Here is a 21,667-nt window from a genome sequence, read left to right on the forward strand (position 1 = left end):
CTCCTGTTATCAGGCATCAGAATGGACCCCACCCTGTTGAAACTACCCATATTCTCACTGATCTCTCTGCACCACTGCCCTCCATCCAGGGGTCTTGGTTGTCTTGTGGTGATGGTGGAGAACAAAGTACCAACTCAAGGAGATGGGGAGCAGTAAGGAGACCCCCAGTTCCAGGAGACATGGAGAACCACAGAGATGCCCAACTCTATCAATCCGGTAGAACCTGGTCATCAGGTGCAAGGAGCTCTCGGGTACTGCTGCACGTGAGGCAGGTGTGGCCCATCCCCACACCTCCACCCTGTCAATTCCCAAAACACATTTCCTATTCATGTGGGGGTCCAAAATGTATAGAGTCTGGAGGACCATGTACGTCGTCAATCAATGGGGGCATAACCCTAACCAGCATGGCTATTGTGTTTGGCTGTGCTTGGAAACAAAGTGCAAGGGCACCAAAAGCCGCTATGTGCTGAAGTTCTACCTGGCTCAGGTGTTGCGAAAGATTGGTCTGGCCCTGATGCCACACAATGTCCTAGTCAGCAGGACTTTGCCCCATCACCTTCATGGGAATGGTTGCATAGACAAACACTATTGACCACAGGGCCATCAGGCAGTGGTCAGCATGGAATTCCTGCTGACACAGAGACTAGGACTTGATGAGATACTGCGGGGTGGTACCCTGAGCAGAGCATCCAGAGACAGACATCCAGAACTGCTGGAAGACCAGAATCTCAGTGAAAGATGCCCTTTGGTCTGCCTGAAACCCAGATAAGAGAAGCAAACACGAGAAGCCCAAAGCAAAGGGAGGAAGGTTTAGGGGCAATATCAGGGGTACTTGTTTTTACACAGAGTTGTGGGTGCCAGGAATGTCTTGCCAGGAGTGGTGATGAAGGCTAAAATATTAGCGGCATTTAAGGGCTTCTTGGACACATGAATGAAGGAAACATAGAAGATAGGAGCAGGAGTAGGTCATTCGACCCTTCGAGCCTGCTCCGCCATTCAACGAGATCATGGCTGATCTTAAAGTTCAGTACCCCGTCCCCGCCTTCTCTCCGTAACCTTTAATATCCTTATACTGAAGAAATAGATCTAATTCCCTCTTAAATATATTTAATGAACCTGCCTCCACTGCCCTCTGTGGCAATGAATTCCACAGATTCACCACCCTCTGGGTAAAGAAATTCCTCCTCATCTCGGTCCTAAATGGTTTGCTTATTATCCTCAAACCATGGCCCTGGGTTCTTGATTTTCCCACCATTGGAAACATCCCACCTCCATCCATTCTGTCCAGCCCTGCCAGAATTTTATATGTCTCTATGAGATTCCCTCTCAATCTTCTAAACTCCAGTGAGAACAATCCCAATTTGCGCAATCTTTCCTCATAAGTCATTCCTGCCATTCCAGGTATCAGCCTGGTGAATCCCCTCTGCACTCTCTCCATTGCAAGAATGGAGGGTTATGAAGGAGGAAGGGTCTAGTTTTTATTTTGCTTGGAATTGATAGGTCAGCACAACATCGAGGTCCGAAGGGCATAACTGTTCGACGTTAACCTGCTGGTCTTTTAGCACATGGAGATGTGGGAGAGGGAACGCTGCCCACCGGCCTATTCCAGGTTGCTGAGAGATGCACTGAGGCTTGGCGCAGCCAACACGAGGGCGCTGTGGGGAAGGACTCTAATCCTCCGGGTCTTAAGGGGCAGAGACTAAGGGGAACCCCTTCAACCACAGAGTGCAGGGAGTCAAAGTGGTGGAATGATGTTAAACAGAGAACATGAACAGTGAAGGGAATATAGACATGCAACACGAGGATGAGAAAAGACATGGAACAGTTGTCCTCTTGGTCAATAATTTTAGAATAAAGTTAATTTTGGGGTGAAAAAGAGAAAAGCCCGAACTCAGTCAACTTTGTTTCATGAGATACATTGTCCAATCCAGGAAAGCTCCTCTGTACCCGTTCAAATTTAACCCGAGGAAACTGTATTCATGGTGGAAACCTCTGCAAACACACAACTGGACCTACGCACAGAGGGACAAATGATACACGTGCAGTCCCTCCCAAAAAAGAAATAAATTCTGTTGTATCAATAGCAGAGTCTTGGAGTCTTTGTCTGAGCCGGTCATCCATCATTCTCCATCCTCACTGCTCGCAGGAAGAATCTGTTTCTGGGCCTGGTGCTACTGGCTCCGATATTCCTCGACCCCTTTCCCGACGAGAAGAGCTGCCAAATGCTGTGGGCAGGTGGAAAGGATTCTCGACGACGTTGACAATGAACCCGGTTTATCCCATTGATATTTGGGGTGGGTGGGTTGGGGGGAGAGAGTCCCCATGATCCTATCTGCCACTCGTGGTCCTGCTGATCATTTAAAAAAAATATTTATATACTTAAAACCACAACAAATTCACACAATTAATAATAATGCTCATCTAATGTGTGGCATCTATAAAAGAAAGAATAAAGAAACCACCTCCCACCTTCATCCCCAATATCCTAACCTCTCCCCTTCTCGCCTCAACAGAGGTGTCTGTTACTTTAAAGTTTCATTGAATAAACGGAGGCCTTCAGGTGAAAGGGAGTGTCAGGGTTTCATGTAAATATCCACACCCACCCTTGGTAAATATGGGCTCCATATTCTTCTGACATATCGAGTTGGAGTGGCCTGTTAACCGAGACACGAGCCACTACACTAGAGAGCCGACAAACACGCTGACAGCGCAGACCCCGTTGGGGCCAATGCCCTTCATCCCAGGGGATGACCCACATGGTGGGAATCAATGAGCAACGGGAGGATCGCCTTCCAACCCGAGGCTGGAGCTGCCTGTTCAAGCAACTTATCTTCCACTTCCACTTCTTGGGTGCATGTCATTCTTTCCAGACTTCGCGGGAGCGCGCCTGCTACAGTGGTGACCTCAGCAGGACCCAGCCCTTCAGTTGGATGTGAAGATCACGGTCCAGGCGGCTCTTCAGATGGTTTGGTTGAAGCTGTCAACGTTCTGGATGTCGCAGCCACACGTGGGGTTCAAACAGGCCAAGGACCAGTTCCACCTCCAAGAGATCACCGCTGATGACATCCATTACTCCTCCATGATGTTCTTGCTCATCAGGACATGGCAGCAAGGCTCATCGACTTCCGACATCAGCCTCCCGAGCAAGGCAAATAGGATGCCCTCAAGGAGCTCTTTACCCGCACCTTCAGGCCATGCCTTTATCCTCCACCTCATTCTGTTCCTGCTCTCACTGTCGCATGGCCCAGACAGTCATCCCAACATGACTCCCTTCATGCTATTTCTTTTCAGCTCTCACCAAACGCCCTGGACCCACTTTTCAGGAACTCTTCCCTCTTCCTCCCTATGTCATTGGTATCTCCATGTACCGCAACCTCTGGCCCACTTTAGGATGTCTTGGACACCAGCAGCAACACCCCAGACACTGGCACCAGGGAGGCACCACCTGGAAAAGGTCCAGGTTCCTAGTCCAACAGTCTTTTTCCTGAGCATCCAGGCAGCAGAGAAATATCAATGGTTGCTCAAAGCAAAATCCTCATTGCGGTGCCCACCAACAAGTTGAGGCACAAAGGTTTGTGGGTCTTTTGGGTTACTGGTGCCAACATATTCCCCATTTCACCCTGCCCCTCCATCTACTGTACAATGTTGCCCAGAAAAAAAAACTCTCCGCTTCATTGATGACCTGAACAACAAATGGCTTCTTTAATGGCAAAACACGCTGTTGAACACCACTGCCACTGACCACAAATATCCCCAAACCCTCAAAACTGGAAGACACTTTGAATGACTTGTCTCTGCCATGAAGACAATGGCCTAGTGGAGCCTCGAGCAAAAGAGGCAAGGTCGCCGAGTCCCACACAGCTTCTTGTTCAATTCCCTCCTGGAAGGTGCCTCCCGCGACTCCCCATCTGAGTGTCAGATGGTCGCCTGCTCACCACAGAGAACCAGATGGCAGCAGAGACAGTCACACTCCAGCCACACCTCCCTAACATGTGATGGGTTAAATCTGCGGATGCCACTCACAGCGGACCGAAGAAGTGGTACATGGCAGACCGCACAGAGGCCGGGCCCGAAGGGCTGAGCCACTTGCAAGAACAAATCATGTCCTGCCCGAAAGTGACAGCCTCCCACCTGAATGACCCCGAGAAGAGCTTGGCACCATGGCCTGGGGCAAACCGTTCAACACCCTCGATGCTGGACAGCAGAGAAAAAGCTTGGTTTACTGACGGCTCCGGCTGATGGAGGTGCAAAAAACAACGGTGTAAAGTTGGAGCGCTCCAGCCCACCACAGATAAAGTATTGACACAAGAGGGTGAGGAGGAGGGGAGAGCCAACTGTCCAAGCTGGCAGCTGTGGCACTGATCCGAAAAGGGACAACCAGGCGGGCCCAGGAGCCTCTTTTCCGATCAGTGCAACAGGATTTCTGGGCTGTGCCAAACAGCACGTCAGTGTGGATGGGTCGGCGGCAGGAGACAGGGAGGCAGATGCATGGCTGCCTGCTCTGAGGACAACAGCACTGGCAGATCTTCTGAGAGGTGGAACAACAAAAGAATAGTCAGGGTCCACCATGTGGATGGACACTCCTCCAGGAAAACCGCTGAAGCTGACGCAATGCCACTGTGGAGTGAGCTGCTCAAATATGCTCTGCCACTATTTTCCCCAAGCAGAAAGACCCTGAAGCCTTGGCAGCATTGGTGCATCATAAATGTGGGCATATGGGTGCACTATGATGGACAGAGGATCTTGGGGTCTCATGATGTTGCAAGCACCATTTTAGCGTGCTCCATATGTGGAATACCCTATCGGATAACGTCCGACCAGCAATGGGTGGTGATGCCAAGTATTTGGGGCCACCTGCATATCCCCTACCACCCACAGGCATCCAAGATCAATGAGTGAATGAATAACCTGTTCAAGGTATCATATGTGACAAGTTGATTGTCAAGTCTTCTATCCACGAGTGGTTGCAAGTGTATCGATTAATCCGGCGAGTTTGTGTCTGTGTGTGTCTTTTACTCCTCATGCGACTTCACTACATGTGTCAATAAAAGACAACTGTGTTCAAATTCGCCACCCTTGGGAACCCTCGAATCAGTTTCACACACATAATAATTGGTGCAGTGAGCAGGGTCCTTCGAGTTCCGACTGAACACAGCTGCAGTGGAGATGCTTTGGAATTGGGGCAGGAAATCGAGTGCAGGCAGGGAGAACAAGATCTGCGGGTGGACTGACGAGAGTGCAGGGTTGGGGAGCTTGGCAAGCATGCTGGCGGACCACGGCAAACTGGTAGACTGGTCCAAGCTCCTGGATCCACATCTTGAGAAAATAGGTCACCACGTGTGGTCCCACTTCAAGAAGTCGGGGTTCCCAAAATCAAAGGGGAATCAGAGGGTGCCTTTTGGCTGCCAGTGTTTCTCCTGAGAAACCAATGTGAGATCATAGAAAGGAAAGATTTGGAGAGGGCCCAGGAAAATAAGGAGATAAAGGTGGTCCAGCAGCGCTGCTGTGCACTGCAGGAGGCAGCGCAGACTCCCCCAACCTGAGCCACTGATGTCGAGATGAGAGGGACAGAGGTAGCCAACAGGCATGCCAATCAAGGTCTGACTCCTCCCCCACACTCCCAGTGAGTGAGTTTGTACTGGCCATGGAGCGATTAGCCGAGGCCATTTGCCAGGATTCAGGCATTAAAGGTTTCAGAACAGGCCAGGAAGAGCATGAAATCAATTTATTTGCAGAAGTTGTTCTGATATATCTGACAGACCCGACACACTCATTGCCCAAGTTGTGCTCCACCCTGGAGTACTATGGGGAGATCTTTGGGTATAAGTTCTTTTGGGATATGTGCAAAATCATGTCACTTAGGAAGAGGGATTAGAGCCAATGTCAAGAAAATAGTCAACAAATGTGGCGGCAAAATGGGATCAAATATCTAGGAGTTAGAATAGATAACAACGAGTAATTTAGACCAGCTGAATTATTCTCCCCTTGCTTGGGGAAATTGAGGAGGATTTAAATGGTTGGATGTCCCTGCCCATTACACTAGTGGTGTTACAGAGAGGGGAGGTGTCACAGAGGGGGGAGATGATGACACAGAGGGGGTGATGATGTCACTGCATGGGGCAGCCATAGCTGAGTCGTGCCATGGCACAGCAACAAAAGAAAGATGTCTCTCCTGGAAGGGGATTCTGGCCCACGTGTCGGAGTAGGACGCTGTCTCATCCCAGGGACCCTCTGATCAACAGGGTTGTGTTTGGAAGCACCCTGCACCCATGGGTGAGATAAAGAGCCTGTTACATGCTCCCCTACTGTGACAGAGACTCCTCTGGCACCATCCTTTACCCAGTGTGGGCAGAGAGAATGGAGGCTACATTTAATCCCCTCTCCCCATCCTGAGTGCAGGGCACTTTATGAGGCAGCTGGAGCGGACTGGGGGGGGAGAACAATGGCATGTGAGGGGATAAAGGAATGGGGTCTGTAGGACAGGAGGGGAGAACAAAGGAACGGGGTAGCACCACAGGCTAATGTCAAGGGAGATTGGATCAGAGATAGGGGACATAGGGATGAGCTGGGGGGATGGGGTGCGAGGGGACGGAAAGCACTGGGGAAACCATGGGGGTGGTGTTGGGTGGGGGATGAGAGTGTGGTAGAGGATTCGGGGCAGGGGAGAGTGTGAGGTGTCTGAGGGAGAAGAGAAGTTGCGAGGGGGATGGAAGGCAGACCTTTCAACAGAAATGGGACAGAGCTCCCCCTCCACCTGGAATGGGATCTGTCCACTGAGAGACAGGACCGCTCCTCCACCCGCCACCCCCCCCCCCCCGTGGTTACAAGATCCCTTCCACCCTTGCATACACCCCCACACCCCCCCAACCGGGATAGGATTCTTTCCCCCATTGGACCTGGATCAAGGTGCTAGAAAGTGTTTCTGCTGCGGCGGACCCAGCAGAGTTGAGCGGTGAAGCGTGGGGCTCTCTCCGCACCACCTGCTCCCTCAGGCGACGAGATCTCGCTTGCATCATGGAAGATCACGGTGTTGCTGAGCTTCTGGGAATGTGGAGGGCTTCTGCTAAACCCGTGGTAGGGTTCAGAGTGGTTCATCTCCCCGGGACGTGCTGAAGGTCAAGATGACCCGATCCTCTCATGGAGGGAGGGTTGTAGACAAAGTGAACGGCTGCAGAACTGGCCTCAGTCTGAGGAGAGTGATCATAGAAGGACCTGGGGTGGCAATATTTCTACTGAGAGAAGCTGGAACGAACCACCAGAGGATCAATTCTGACATTTAGGTGACCCTTGGAAGGGAGTTAGAGGGAGGGGTAGAGACTAACTTGGACAGCAAGGCTGGGTTGGGATAAATGACCTGTTGTGTACCCTCTGGGTGTGTAAATGCTGCTGCTTCTGCCCCAGAGGACATGGCAATAAGGTCACAACAGAGGTGGCCACACCGTGTCATGGACCCAACGTCCCCAAGGTGGTGTCCTGCACAGATGTTAAAATCATCGACAATGGATCTTTCGGTGTGGTGTACCAGGCAAGGCTGGTGGACTCCGGAGAGCTGATTGCCATCAAGAAGATCTTGCAAGACAAGAGATTCAAGGTGAGGGGGAGGAGCAGTTGTGTGGAAATGAAAAACCCTGATATTTAAATTTAGGGTCTACAGCACGTTCACAGGCCCTTGCGACACATCAGCCCGTTTCACACAATTACACCCAATTGAAAAAACACCCCAAACACATTTTTGAAGGGTGGGTGGAAAGAGGAGCATCTGACAGAGACCAAAGCAGCCATGGGGTTTGGAAACAGAGAAAGTCACACAAACCCACAACAGCAGCCCCCCTCCCCACACACAACCCCCCACCCCACACACACACACACACTCACACACACACACACACACACACACACACACACACACACACACACACACACACACACACACACACACACACACACACACACACACACACACACTCACCTGGCAAATATCAAAGATTTTCTGCAAATTCATTGTTTAGTAGAAGCTGGGAAAACAATCATAAAAACTGAAATGATACTTCATTGAACCCCCTGACGAGTCCCCACTCCAGCGACACGAAAAGTCCCCCCCACTGACTCTCGAAAAGTCCCCCACTTCGGCCTCCCTTGGAGTTCCCCACCTCTGACCTCTTGACAAATCTCCTCCCCGCCTCCCCCCTCAACTTGGACAAGTTGCCCCTCAGGGCCCCGACCCATCGCCCAGCCTTGCTGATGTTCTTCTCTCGCCATAGAACCGCAAACTGCAGATCGTGCGAAAGTTGGATCACACCATCATTGTCCCTCTTCTCAACTTCTCCTCTGTAGTCAAGGTAAGATTCACCTGCACCCACCCCACCCTCACTCTGATGCATATCATTTGCTGCTACCTTCCCCATTCCTTCAATCGATCTGTCTCGCTGCAGCCTCTCTGTTGCCTCCATCCTGCCCCTCTGACCAGTGCTGACTCTTTGACGTTGGCTGCCCTGCTCCTCACCCATTAACTCATGACCTCTTGCCATTTCAACTCCAGACAGCAGCAGCCAAGACCACAAGACAAGGTTGCCAAATTCGGCCACTCAGCCCCTCCAGTCTGTTTCCCCAATTCATTTCACGAATGTACTTTCCCCCATAACTCACTTTTGGCACCTTTTGGTGCGCTTCCAAATCAACGCCTGCTCTGAATCGTCCCAACAACTCAGCCTCCACATGTTCGACCCCAGCCAACACCCGGCTGCAAACATTTCTCATCTCGAAACGTCAATGGTTTTTCTCCCCCGGTGAATCCTTGCCTCACGAGGGAGGGCGGTCAGAGCTGCACATTTTGTGCAGTCTCACCAGAAGCCGAATGATGGGGTAGCGGACGGGTCCTCTACGGCCTGTTGACGCTCTGCTCGCTGAGCCGTTGGATTCATGCCATGTTGTGTTGAGCAGTGGGGGCATCAGGCCTACAGAGAGCAGGAGGGGCTGGCACTCCTGTTGGGAGAGGCACGGGGTTTTGGAGGGTAAATCCAGCTGACATGTTTGTATTGTGTCCAAGAGGAAGAGCAGGTTTATTTGAATCTGGGTCTGGACTATGTTCCCAAGACGGTTCACTGCATGGTCCAGCACTTCAACAAGGCCAAGCAGCCCATTCCCATGATCTACATCAAAGTGGTTGTGGGTCTGGGTGGTCAAGTTGTCCACTGGGGCAAGCTTGGATGGTGGGGTTGGAGGATATGAAGGAGTTTACTGGCTGAGTCTCGCTGGGGACTGGATATCGATGAAGGGTGCATGAGGGTCTCAATGGGTATTGGTGAGGAGAGAAAGGGTAGTGAGGGGAGAGGGGTGGAGAGGATGATGAGGATGGATGTTGATTGGCAGGGAGGGGCCGTTCACCCACCTCCCCTTACCCTCAGGATATAGACCCGGCCAGTGTGGAGGCAGAGTGGGTCATGTTATATCGTTGTGTTGCCAGATGTTCATGTACCAGCTGTAGCAGAGCATGGCCTACTTCCATCCTCAGGGGGTTTTCCATTGAGACATCAAGCCCCAGAAGATGCTGGTAGATCCTGAGATGGCCTTCTTATTGCTCCTTTATTTCGGCAGGTAGATCCACCCATGTCTGTCCGTTCACCACCTCAACGCGGTCCTGATACCTCTCCACAACACGGCCTTGTCCCCTCCCCACCAGCTCTCACCCCTCCCCCACCAGCTCTCTCCCCTCCTCCCTCTCCCAACTTGCCCCTTCCACAGCTTAATAACTTATTCTAAATAAGATTGTGGGGGCCTTAGATGGAATGAACAGCCAGAAACCTTTCCTAAAGTGTCAGGTGCAAATCTCAGAGAGCATCCGCTTCAGGTGAGGGGAGATTTTTTTTTATGCAGAGAGTTGTGAGAGCTTTGAATGCGTCACCGGAGAAAGTGGTAGCGGTTGGTAGAATAGGTACATATAAAAGTCTCTGAGACGAGCATGTGGATGTAAGGGAACAGAATTTTTACATGATAGAGGAATTTGGGGATATGGCGAGAAGGCAGGGTAGGTCGAGTTTGGTCATAAATTAGATCAGCCATGATCGTATTGAATGGCGGAGCAGGCTCGATAGGCCATTTTTGTCCTATTCCTGTTCCCACTTCCTATGTTCCTATGGGTGTGGTACAGGTAAAGGTTGTGGAGAACATTTACAAAGGTCAGTACAGCCCTTTATGGGCTAAAGGGCCTGTACTGGGCAGCAATGATTGATGTTCTAATGGATGCGGAAGCTCTGGGAAGGAGTAAGGGAGGGACTCGCCAGGAAGTCTGCAGATTCTGGGGCCGAGGGCAATGCCCAAACATGCTGGGGAAACTCATGGATAGTTTTGTGAGGAGCAGGTCCTGCTTCACGAGTCAAATTGAGTTTTTAGAGGAGGTGTCAAAGGAGATAGATGAAGGTCAAGGTCTGTATGTGCTGCACGAGGATTTTAGTAAGGTGCTTGACAAGATCCCCACGGAGGCCTCATTCAGAATGTCTGGAGGCATGGGATCCATGGAGCCTTGGCTGCGTGGATTCAGAATTGGCTTGTCTGCAGTAAACAGAGGGTAGTAGTAGATGGAACAATGACTAGTGGCGCTCCAAAGGGATCTGCTCTGGGACCCCTGCTCTTTGTGATTTTTATGAATGATGATGGGAGTGGAAGGGTGGGTACGTCAGGGGATCACACAGAGGTAGAGATGTTGTAGACAGTGTAGAAGGTTGTCATAGGTCATCCAGTTTGCAGAGAAGTGACAGATGGAGTTCAATCCTGTAAATCAGATGTACTTAAATAAGCAACTGGTCCAGGTTTATTTCCAGAGTAATTTTCAAGGGCACGAATAACAGTTATTCCAAAGAAGGTTGGAGACCCATTAAAAGTAGCTTCATATATACCAATATCTTTACTGAATGTGGATTACAAGAATGTGAGGGCAGAGCACTTGGTTAATGGCAGGATTATGAACAGTGTGCAGGACTGAGAAATATTTAGATCCTGCTCCATAAATCACTCAAGGTTGCTGTGCAAATTGAGAGGGAGTTTAAGATGGTGTATTGTGTGCTGGCCTTCAGGAGTCAGGGGACTGAGTTCAAAAACCGAGAGGTATCGTTGCAGATGTATAAAATTCTCGTCAGACCACACTTGGAATATTGTGTGCATTCCTGGGGCGAGAATACCAGAGGACGTCTAAATAAGGTGAGCTGAGGGAAATTTAGGCAAGACGTGAGGGGTACATTTTATTCACACAGAATGTAGTGGGTGGCTGGAATGCATTGTCGGGGTAGTAGCGGAGGCTTGTCCAAAAAAGGCATGAAAAGGATTTTAATATGGACAGGAATTCAAGAAAAATGGAGAGTACTGGTGTGAGGGAGGGGAGGGTTCAGGGGTAGGGGGGATGATGGGGGAAGTGTTGGGACCCTCCAAAGTCATTGTGTTCAGGCCTCAGAGACAGTATCTCTATCACTCGTATTTCTCTTCCCAGGAGAAGGAGCGATCTCAGAGACAAGACACGAGTCCAGAAGAACCTCGCATCCCAGCTGAACAGAGGACGGACAACATCATGATGGCCTGAACCCCTCCCCGTCGTATCCCTCTGGCCCTGCCAACCCCATTCCCTGCCTCTTCCATGTCCCTTCACCCACTTCCCCTCTTCTCCTCTACCCCTCCTCCATCCCAACCCCCTCCCGCTCATCTTCCCCTTCCCCTGCCCTCACACCTATGCCCTAACCCCAGCCCTCCACTCTTCACCTCCCTCTTCCCCTCCGCCCTTCCCTTCCCCTTTCCCCCTCCCCTTCCCCTCCCCCATCCCCTCCCCTAACCCTCCCCCTTCCCCTCCCTTTCTCCTCCTCCCCTTCTCCTCCCCCTTCCCTTTCCCCTTCCTACCCCTAACCTAGGGGAAGGAGGGGGAGGGGAAGGGGGTAGGAGAAAGGGGGTAGTGGAAGGGGGTAAGGGTAGGGGTTGTGGTAAGGGGTAGGGTAGGGGGTAGTGGTAGGGGGTGCGGGGATGGGGAAGGGGTAGGAGGTAGGGTTAGGGGAAGTGGGTAGGTTGTAAGGGATAGGGTAGGGATAGTGGTAGGGGGTGCGGGTATGGGGAAGGGGTATGGTTAGGGGAAGGGGGTAGGTTGTAAGGGATAGGGTAGGGGGTAGTTGTAGGGGGTGTGGGTATGGGGAAGGTGTAGGAGGTATGGTTAGGGGAAGGGGATAGTTGTAGGGGGTGCGGGTATGGGGAAGGGGTAGGAGGTAGGTTTAGGGGAAGGAGGTAGGTTGTAAGGGATAGGGATAGGGTTTAGTTTAGGGTTGGGGAAGTTGGGTAGAGTTAGGGTTAGTATTAGGAGACATGGGGTAGGGCTATATCTTGGTTTATGGTTAGGTCTATAGTTCGGGGAAGTGGGCTTGTGTTAGGTATAGGGGAAGGGGGTAGGAGCAGGGGGGTAGAGGAGGAGTGAGGTTTGGGGTTAGGGGATGGTGGGTAGCATTAGGATTGGGGTTAGGGGGTGGCATAGGCGTAGGAATAAAGTTAGGGTTAGTGGACGGGGTGGGGGTAGAGTTAGGGGACGTGGAGTGGTGGTAGGGGGTATCGGTAGTGTTAAGGTTAGGTTTAGGATTTTGTTAGGGGTTAGGGTTAGGAGTAGGAGGAAGGGAAGGGGGAGGGGAATGGGGGAGGCGAGCGGGGGACGGGAACTGGGGACTGGAAGGGGGAGGGGATGTGGGAGGGGAACGGGCAGTGGAAAGGGGAGGGGAACGGGGTAGAGGAAAGGGGAGGTGAACGGTGGACGGCATCCCTAGCCCCTCCCCTCCCCCTCCCTTCCCCCGCATTTCCCCTGCCTCTCCTATCCTCCTTCCAGAAGAAACTGGGCCTCTTTCCGTCCAGAACCTCCCTGTGGTTTCAGAGCCTCCGTTTCAGGAAGTGCCTTCGACGCTTGCTGCTGGACAGACATCTTGTCTCTTGATTCATTCTGTACCATTGATATTAAATTTAAAAATGATTGGGTTTTTTAAAGCTTGAACTCAAAAGCTGGTCCAGATAGAGAAAACATAAACAGGCCCTTCAGCCCCTCTCTCCTGCTAGCTGAGCTGTTGTAATCAGTCCATATTCCTCTTACCCTTTTCATTCTTAGCTCCCATCCAGCTCATGTTGCCTTGTTAATCTCATGGCCTGTGGGAAGATGCTATTTCCCTCCCTGGCTGCTCTGCTTTTATTCCTCCATATCTCCTTCCTGATGGCAGGGCGACAAAGATGCTCTGTGCTGGATATCTATGAGTCTATTTACAGAGCCCATCCCTGCAATCAATCAGGGGACCGTTGCCTTGAGGTGGCACCCATGTTGCCTCTCCCTCAGCACTCTCAGAACACTACTGCACCCTCCTTCCCCTCCTTTCCCAGGTCTCAGTAACCCGCTGACAATTCCAGTCAGCTGCCATGTCTATACCCTGCCCCACCTAAACCGATGGATCGACCAGCGCCTTCTCCCCTGAAGAGTTCGAGGAATCCACGCTCTTGCAATGTCCTGCTATCGAATGCCCTGCATCCTCCTTCCCACTTGGTTCCTCCTGTTATCAGGCGCCTGGATGGACCCCACCCTGTTGAAACTACCCGTGTTCTCACTGATCTCTCTGCGCCTCTGCCCTCCATCCAGGGGTCTTGGATTTCTTGTGGGGGTGGTGGAGAACAAAGCACCAACTTAAGGAGATGGGGAGCAGTACAAAGACCCCCAGGTCCAGGAGACAGGGAGAACCACACAGATACCCATCTCTGTCATTCGGGTTAAACCTGATTATCAGGTGCAATGTGCAAGGAACTTTCGGTCCTGCTGCACGTGGGCCAGGTTTGGCCCATCCCCACACCACCACCCTGTCAATTCCCAAAACAAATTTCCTATTCATGTGGGGGTCCAAAATGGATAGAGTCTGGAGAAGGACCGTGTACATCATCAATCAATGGGGACAAGGGTGTAACCAGCATGACCATAATTGTGTGTGGCTGTGCTTGTAACCAAAGTGCAAGGGCACCAAATGCTGCTCTGTGCTGAGGTTCTACCTGGCTCAGGTGTTGCGAAAGATTGGCCTGGCCCTGGTGCTGCACAATGTTCCAGTCAGCAGGACTTTGCCCCTTTACCTTCCTGGGAACGGTTTCATAGACAAACACATTTGACCACAAAGCCATCAGGCAGTGGTCAGCAGAAAATGTCTGACACAGAGACTCTAGGACTAGATGGGATACTGCGGGGTGGTCCACGGAGCAGAGCATCCAGAGATAGACATCCAGAACTGCTGGAAAACCAGAAACTCGGTGAAAGATGCCCTTCAGTTTGCCTGAAACCCAGATGGGAGTAGCAAACACTAGAAGACATCTGTCTAAAGCAAAGGGAGGAAGATTTAGGGGAGATATCAGGGGTATTTTCTTTTACCCAGAGTTGTGGGTGTCAAGAATGCCTTGCCAGGAGTAGTGATGAAGGCCAAAACATTAGGGACATTTTAGGGGTTCTTAGTTACATTGAGGGGCTGAGATCAAGGAGGATATTCTCCAACAGCAGAGGGTGGCAGTAACCACAAGATGTCAAAGTGGTGGCAATGAAGCTAAACAGAGACCGTCTAATGTGACTGTGCGCCTGGCTGCGGGAATTTGGACTTACGATATAAACCTTGCTAAGTGCTAGTTCAGGTTGGAAACGTTCGACTTCCTTGGGGGTCAAATAAACAGGCACGGAACTAAACCCTGCTTGAAAAGGTAGAGTTTGTTAAGTGCTTCCTCAAACCCCACATAATGAAGGGGCTGCAAGAATTCACTGGTACGATTAATTTTTATCACTGATTCATACCGGTTGTGGCCGACATCATTTTTTTGTTTTTAAACTTTATTTAAGATTTTATAACATGAATAACATATAGAATTACATTTAAAAATTAAGAACAAAATAATAAAATTACAATACAGTATCAGTAATCTAAATAAACTATACCCTCCCCAATAATTATTACACATTAATAACCCAACTCAAATTAGTACAACCCCCCCTTCCCCCCCAAAATAAAGAGTGAAGAATTAATAAAGTTAATAATGTATGTGATAAAAAAACCCACTTACAAAAAAAACAAAAACATAACCAATTAAAATACTAACAAAAAGAAAAGTAATTAATACTAAGATATCAGACTTAAAAAACATATTTAAATCAAACTTAAATGCATATATTTAACAGAGTTAAGATGAAACATATAATTAACAAACTTAATATAAAAAATTAGTAAAATCAGTAACATTGTCTATCAAAAATTCTGAAACAATAATCAATTCTTTAAAAAAAATTGTAGCATGAGAAAAAAAAAGATGAAAAATAAAACTTTCTCAATAGAGATAAACCTTCACCAAATATCAACTAACTTCACATCTATCATCATATTAGTCACATAAACTGCCATCTTAAAACAAAATTCCAACCTCATTAAACATTGTACAATTCAAATTTGGTACTCTTCCACCATTTTTCCCTTTTAACCTTGAATAATTTCCCAATAAAAGCTCCAAAACCACATTTAAATATCCCCAATCATTACGTTAAAATTCAGATATCCAAATATAAAAATACATCTGCAACGAAATCTATATCTTCAACAAATGGAGCATAAGCCAAAAACAAAATTCAAGCCTTATTAAGAATTGTACAATTCAATTTATAACTTTTACCATTATTCCCTTCGTTCTATAACTAAAATAGCAAAATAATATACACCAGAATTACCACTCCTTTCACCTTAAAGTTAAAGAAAAAATATTAAAAAAAAACTTATCCATCCCATTTACATTTAAATTTCAAATATTCCTTATCTACTGAATAAACTTTACAAAAAAAACCACATGAATTTTTAGTTTTTTAAACAATCAAATACTTTCTCATGCTTTTTTTTATAAACACAAAAGAAAACCCTTAACTCTTTAATCTAATAATACAAAAAAAGGAAAAAAAAACAGGTAGGAGGTTAAAAATACCCCCTCCCGTCTAAACCGCGCAATGCGGTAACTCCCAAAAAAATGGGTGTGAGATAACTCACACGTAGCAGATGACTTTCAGGAAATAGTGCCCATCCAGTTCTCTCCCCCAACTCTCACTTCATCTTAAACTAACATTATCATTATTTAATATTTTTTAAAAAATAAAAAAAAAAGAACAACTCTTCTTTTAATCAGCTCCAACTGCCGAGTCACCATTACAACCATTCCTTCTTGTAGCACGGCTCTTTTCTTCCATCTCTTGTCTTCTTAGAGATCGCGGCGGACTACGTCTCTGTTGAAACCGAGTAATTGGCAGCTCTTGAGCAAATGCTATAGCTTCCTTTGGAGAATCAAAGAACTTTGGTTGGCAACCATCTTGAAAAACCTTCAAAACAGCTGGATATCTAAAGGTTGCCTTATAACCTTTCTTCCACAACAACTCTTTAGCAGAATTGAATTCCCGTCATTGGAACATAACTTCTTGACTCAAATCCGCATAGAAGAAAACTCGATTATTTTGAATCATCAAGGGTGATTTTCTCTGTTGTGCATTTCTAATAGCCACTCGTAAAATTATTTCTTGTCGTAATAATTCAAGCAACGAACCAAAACAGGTCTTGGACTTTGACCTGAAATAGGTCTTCTACGCAAGCCTCTGTGAGCACGTTCCAGTATTATACCTTCCAGGAAATGTTCTTGACCCAGCACCTGCAGAATCCATTCAGTAAAAAATTTTCTTGGGTCTGGTCCCTCCATTCCTTCCGGCAAACCAATAATCTTTGTATTGTTCCGTCTGGATTGGTTTTCCAAATAATCAATCTTTTTCACCAAATTTTTATTTTGAGTTTGTAAGTCTTTGACCATTTTGGTCACATCTGAAACATGATCTCGTATTTCGTCTATATCTTCTTCACACGAATTAAATTTATCTCTCACTTCAAGCTTAAAAGCTCCAAACTCAGCCATCTGTTGAGAATGTATTTTCACCACAGAGTATTAAACCTAGTACCAAGTTCAGTCATAATCTTGGATAATCCCTGCATTGTATAAGATAATTTAGATTCAAGATTCACAAGAATCTTTTCAATTGGAAGAGATTCTGGCTCAACAGATTCCTGCTTCTTCTGCATAACCAAAGGGTCTTCTTTTGCTTCCTTCATTCTGGTTGCCTTCCTTGTAGTATAGCTTCGTGTGGAAACCCCAGCCACAGCCTCTCCAGCAATGACTGGAGGACGCTGGCCGGGGTTTTCCCCAGTCCATCAAGTTGTATAGGTTCTTTTATCTCAAAAGGTGCAGTTTGCAGTGCCACCGCTACAGTTGACAAATGCCTTTCCCCAGCCGGTACTTCAACTGATGTTACTACAAGTGGTTCATTCATAACATTGCCGTCAGATGGTACTGCACATGTGCGAACCTGAGTAACTCTTTGTTCTAAAGGCTGTTTGGCGCCCACTTTAGAGGGCTCTACCGATGTAATATTGAACTCTACATCCGAAAGCTGTACCTTTCTCCTGGGATCCATTTCAGGCTGAGTCTCGATGTCTTTCCTGTAGGTAGGCTCCAAAACTTGAACTTTTGGAAAATGTAGTTTTTTGATAATCTGTTGTCGTTTTTTTTTGCTCTTTTCCACCAATTTTACCATCATAAGTTAAATTAACATCACTGAAGTTATCTAAACTTTTAAAGAATTTTAACGGGCATTTCTAGACAAAACATTAAGATAGAGTCAGGAGAGGACTGGAAGGAACGTCTGATCCTTACACCATCTTGCCACGCCCCCCCGTGGCCCACATCATGCGGAGAAAGGTAAATACATTACCTGGGACAAAAGGATTTGGAGGCGTTCCAGAAGGCCAAGGACGCACTGGCCAACACAACCCTTGTGGTACACGCCAGGCCAGAGACACCCACCACTCTCACAGTAGATGCTTCCTGCACAGCAGTAGGGGGTGCACTGGAGCAATTCATCAAAGGGGAATGGCAGCCCCTGTCCTTCTTTAGCAGACATCTCTGGCCACCTGAACTCAAATACAGCGTCTTTGACTGAGAGCAATTGGTGCTGTACCTGGCAGTCAGGCACTTAAGGTATTTTTGGAAGGTAGACAATTCAGTGTCTTCATGGACCAGAAGCCATTAACTTTTGCCTTCCATAAAGTGTTGGACCTGTGGTCGGCCAAGCAGCAGCGACTCCTCTCATATGAGTCTGAGTTCACTACCGACATTCAACACATCATGGGTGACGCACTGCCCCATCCCCGCAATCAAGTCTATCCAGGCCCTGTCCCAGTGAATAGACTACTTAGCCCTCGGCAGGGGACAGCAGGATGACCCTGAGATCCTTGCAAGCAAGAGAGCAGTGTCCAGGCTCAGGCTGGAGGATGTTAACATCGATCCTGGTAAGTAGACGCTCCTCTGCGACATTCCAATGGCAAACCCCACCTCATCGTGCCGACAGCATTGAGATGGCAGTTTTATGATGAGGTGCACAATCTGACGCACCCGGCCATCAGTACTGTCAAAATGGTGGTCAATAGGTTGGTATTGCTGAGACTCCAGAAACAGGTTGTCAGTGGGCCAAGGCCTGCACACTCTGCCAGATGACCAAAATGCAGACACACGTGAAGGCACCATGCCAGACATTCGAGCCAGCACCACATAGGTTCAGCCACATCTACAATGACATTGTAGGGTCACTTCCGGCCTCCCGCGGGATGAGTTACCTTCTCACCAAGATTGCCTGCTCCATGAGGTTCCCCGAGGCGGTCCAGCTGGCTGACACAACCACTTGTGTCCTCCATTAAATTGGAAGCGGTAATAAATATAAAGGAAAGTTTGATAATAAATAGTCTCCCTTGCAGTTGGGGTACAATGTATTTCTTGAGATCAGAGGAATCCTGGAGCCAAGACAAAGTGATCCTGTGTTTCCCAAGGATTAGATTGAGTGTTGGGGTAGTTGTAAGTGGAAGGGCCGAAAGGTCTCCTGCTCCTTCCACTGCCTTTGATTTCTGTCTTGCGATGCTGATTGGGTTCACCTGTGTGTTCGCTCTCTCGCTGATTGGTTGCTTCAGTTGCGCGAGCCAATGGGTTGATTGGGTGAGGCCGCTATGGGATTGGACGCTAAAGTCGGGTTGGATTGATGGGCGGTTTCGCGGGCTGATTGGCTCTTGCTGTGAGGAGGCGGGACGTTGGTGGCGGCATCGTCTGCTCGGGGTCCGTCGCGTCGCCGCGGGCGCGAATGGGATGAAGTTGGCGGCAGCGCCGGGACCTTCCTCAGCCGCGCAAGCGAGCGACCCGCAGCCCGCCGGGCCTCGCCCAGGAGTGGCCGGTACCAGCGGGGTGTTTGGGTGGAGCCGAGGGGTCGGTGCAGGGTGCGGGGAGGGGATGGGGATGAGGGAGAGGGAGGGTGATGGGAGGGGCGGGAGCCCGGAGGGGGCGGGGCAGGTGAATGAGGGGAGGGGGCGGGGGCGGTGAATGAGGGGAGGGGGCGGGGCCAGGCAGGGGTAAGGGGGAGGGTGAAGGGGGAGTTGTAGGGCGAGGGGGAGGCTGGGCATCCAGAGAACTTGGAAGAAGGAGAAGTGAGATTGAACCTTGAACCAAAGAACTTTTCTTAAATTTATACACATTACAAACATGTGCGCTTAGAATTAGAAGGGGGTTCATTTGGATTAGTTAAGTATAGAGTTAATTTAAACTTTCATTCTAATTTCATGTTTAAATTTGATTAAAAATAACTTCTGTTTTAAAAACCACTTGTCTTGGTGAATGTCTCTTGCTGCTGGGTTTTGGGATCCTATGGGCTCTTAACAATATGTGCTTGGATATTGACATTGGGCCTGTTCAAAGTAGGAAATGGCTTCAACCAGCAGCAGTTTCTGTTTGACAAAAAATATTGATAGGTGGCTGGCCACATACGTTTCCTAAAAATTAATACCCTCACCCTCCCTAAACCACATTCAGCCCCGTGACATCTTTCTACGTTGCATTACTGAGACCACCAAGGACCTGACCCATTTCCCATCTCTCCTTGCAATGCCAATATGGCAGCTGCCATTAAGAACTGACAAATCACATTTTAATTCAGCAAGCAAGATGAAGGTTATCCTGACATCCTGCTTAAAAACAAGGGTCAACAAACCTTCCAAATTTTGTCACTTCATTTTTATTTCGATTCCCATGGGGCATTAGTAAAAATGTCCCATCCATTTGCTCACCAAATTATGAGTAAAATCATGATCCCTGTTCATGAAAACCCATAACATTCAATGTTACACAGATAATCTAGGAAGAATTCTGTAATAAAAGTGAATGAAACATTGAAAGAATTTCCCCCTTATAAATGCTGAGATTATGGTGCGTCAAGAGACCAGGTGAGCAAAAAGAGGCCAAATCGCTGCAACACTTGGATAATCCAAGATGGCACAGACTCCCCTTCACTGCCGAGAAGGAGCCCACTCCTAGCACCATGTATGGGCTGAGGAGCCCTACACTTCCACATAGCGGCAGCCAGCTGGAGAGTGACTCCACGACACAATGACGTAAAGATGGAAGTCAGGGAGTACGTCACCAGAAGTGGGTTGGCCAGCGAGCACATGTGGGGAATTTAAAACAGTATGTGGTAGCGCTGCCACAGCGGATGCTACAAGGCGATAACTTCTTACTTGCTGCAACCAAACAGGTCTGCAAGATACACCAACCTAAATAGAAAACTTGACGAGAAATCCCAGAGATCATAAATTCAAAAGGATTGGTGAAATCTTTACTCTGTATTATTAACACCAAAGTCCCTATATTTTTAAGGCATTCGGACAAGTAACTGAGAAACATGACATTTTAGACACATGGTACGTCAGGATCAGAAGGATTGGAGCATTATTGTTCAGGTGACACAACTTTCAAAAAATAACATCTAACTTTATGAAGAATGTGATGCTACAACAGGAAAAACAGATGGAATCAGACTCATTCTATGAGCATTGGGAAGCAAAGAAAAATGGATTTGTGAGAAGTGGCTTCATGTTCACAAAATATGCTCGAGACAAAAGTTGAGAACAAAGAACATTTATTTACATTTACAACATTGCAAGGTTGGATACTCTCCCCCTACCTCGGGAAAGTACACCGAGGGCGGGAAGCTTCTTTGTTTTTATACATTTTTCAATTCACCTCCCCTTACATTGTTCCTACATTTATCCTTCTTGGATTGGTTTGGCACTTTTCTCTATTCGCCTGACTCTTGACTGAGTCCGACTTTCTCCTATCCCGTACTCACACCTCCTTTCCCCACCCCCTATTAAACAAGCTCTTTGTGTGTACGTACATATTTCTTAAATTCCTCTGTTATCTTGTTTACTCTGTTCTGCTGTTTTTCATGTGCCATTTTGCACAAAGGACATTTTAGCTTTTATCTTGCTTTTTCTTTCTACCTTCTATAACTGTTTCAGAACTCCTGACATTAAAATAATAACTGTTTCTAAGCTCCTGCAATTAAAATAATAACTATCTCTAAACTCCTTCAGATTTGTTTTCCATCCCTTCCTAAGCGACCCAATGACCCCCGACAGGTCCTCCCCGACTTGCGACCGTAATGAAACCCGAAAGGTCCCACAATGGACGCAAGTCGGAGATTTGCCCCTGTGCGAGGAGCCCTGAAGTCTTAGAGACTATTTTTAAAATCAAACGA

The 21,667-nt window shown here is 48.2% G+C and overlaps 1 long non-coding RNA gene across 1 annotated transcript; it reads left to right on the forward strand.

Annotated features, from left to right (window-relative positions):
• Window positions 1-7,423: 7,423 nt before the first annotated feature.
• Window positions 7,424-10,321, forward strand: LOC138746384 (uncharacterized). The gene is made up of 3 exons (XR_011346926.1): window positions 7,424-7,591; window positions 8,262-8,339; window positions 9,464-10,321. It is a non-coding gene; the product is annotated as an uncharacterized lncRNA (long non-coding RNA).
• The last annotated feature ends 11,346 nt before the right edge of the window (window positions 10,322-21,667 follow it).

The sequence above is a fragment of the Narcine bancroftii genome, chromosome 11 (genome assembly GCF_036971445.1).
Source record: "Narcine bancroftii isolate sNarBan1 chromosome 11, sNarBan1.hap1, whole genome shotgun sequence".
Taxonomy (NCBI): Eukaryota; Metazoa; Chordata; class Chondrichthyes; order Torpediniformes; family Narcinidae; genus Narcine; species Narcine bancroftii.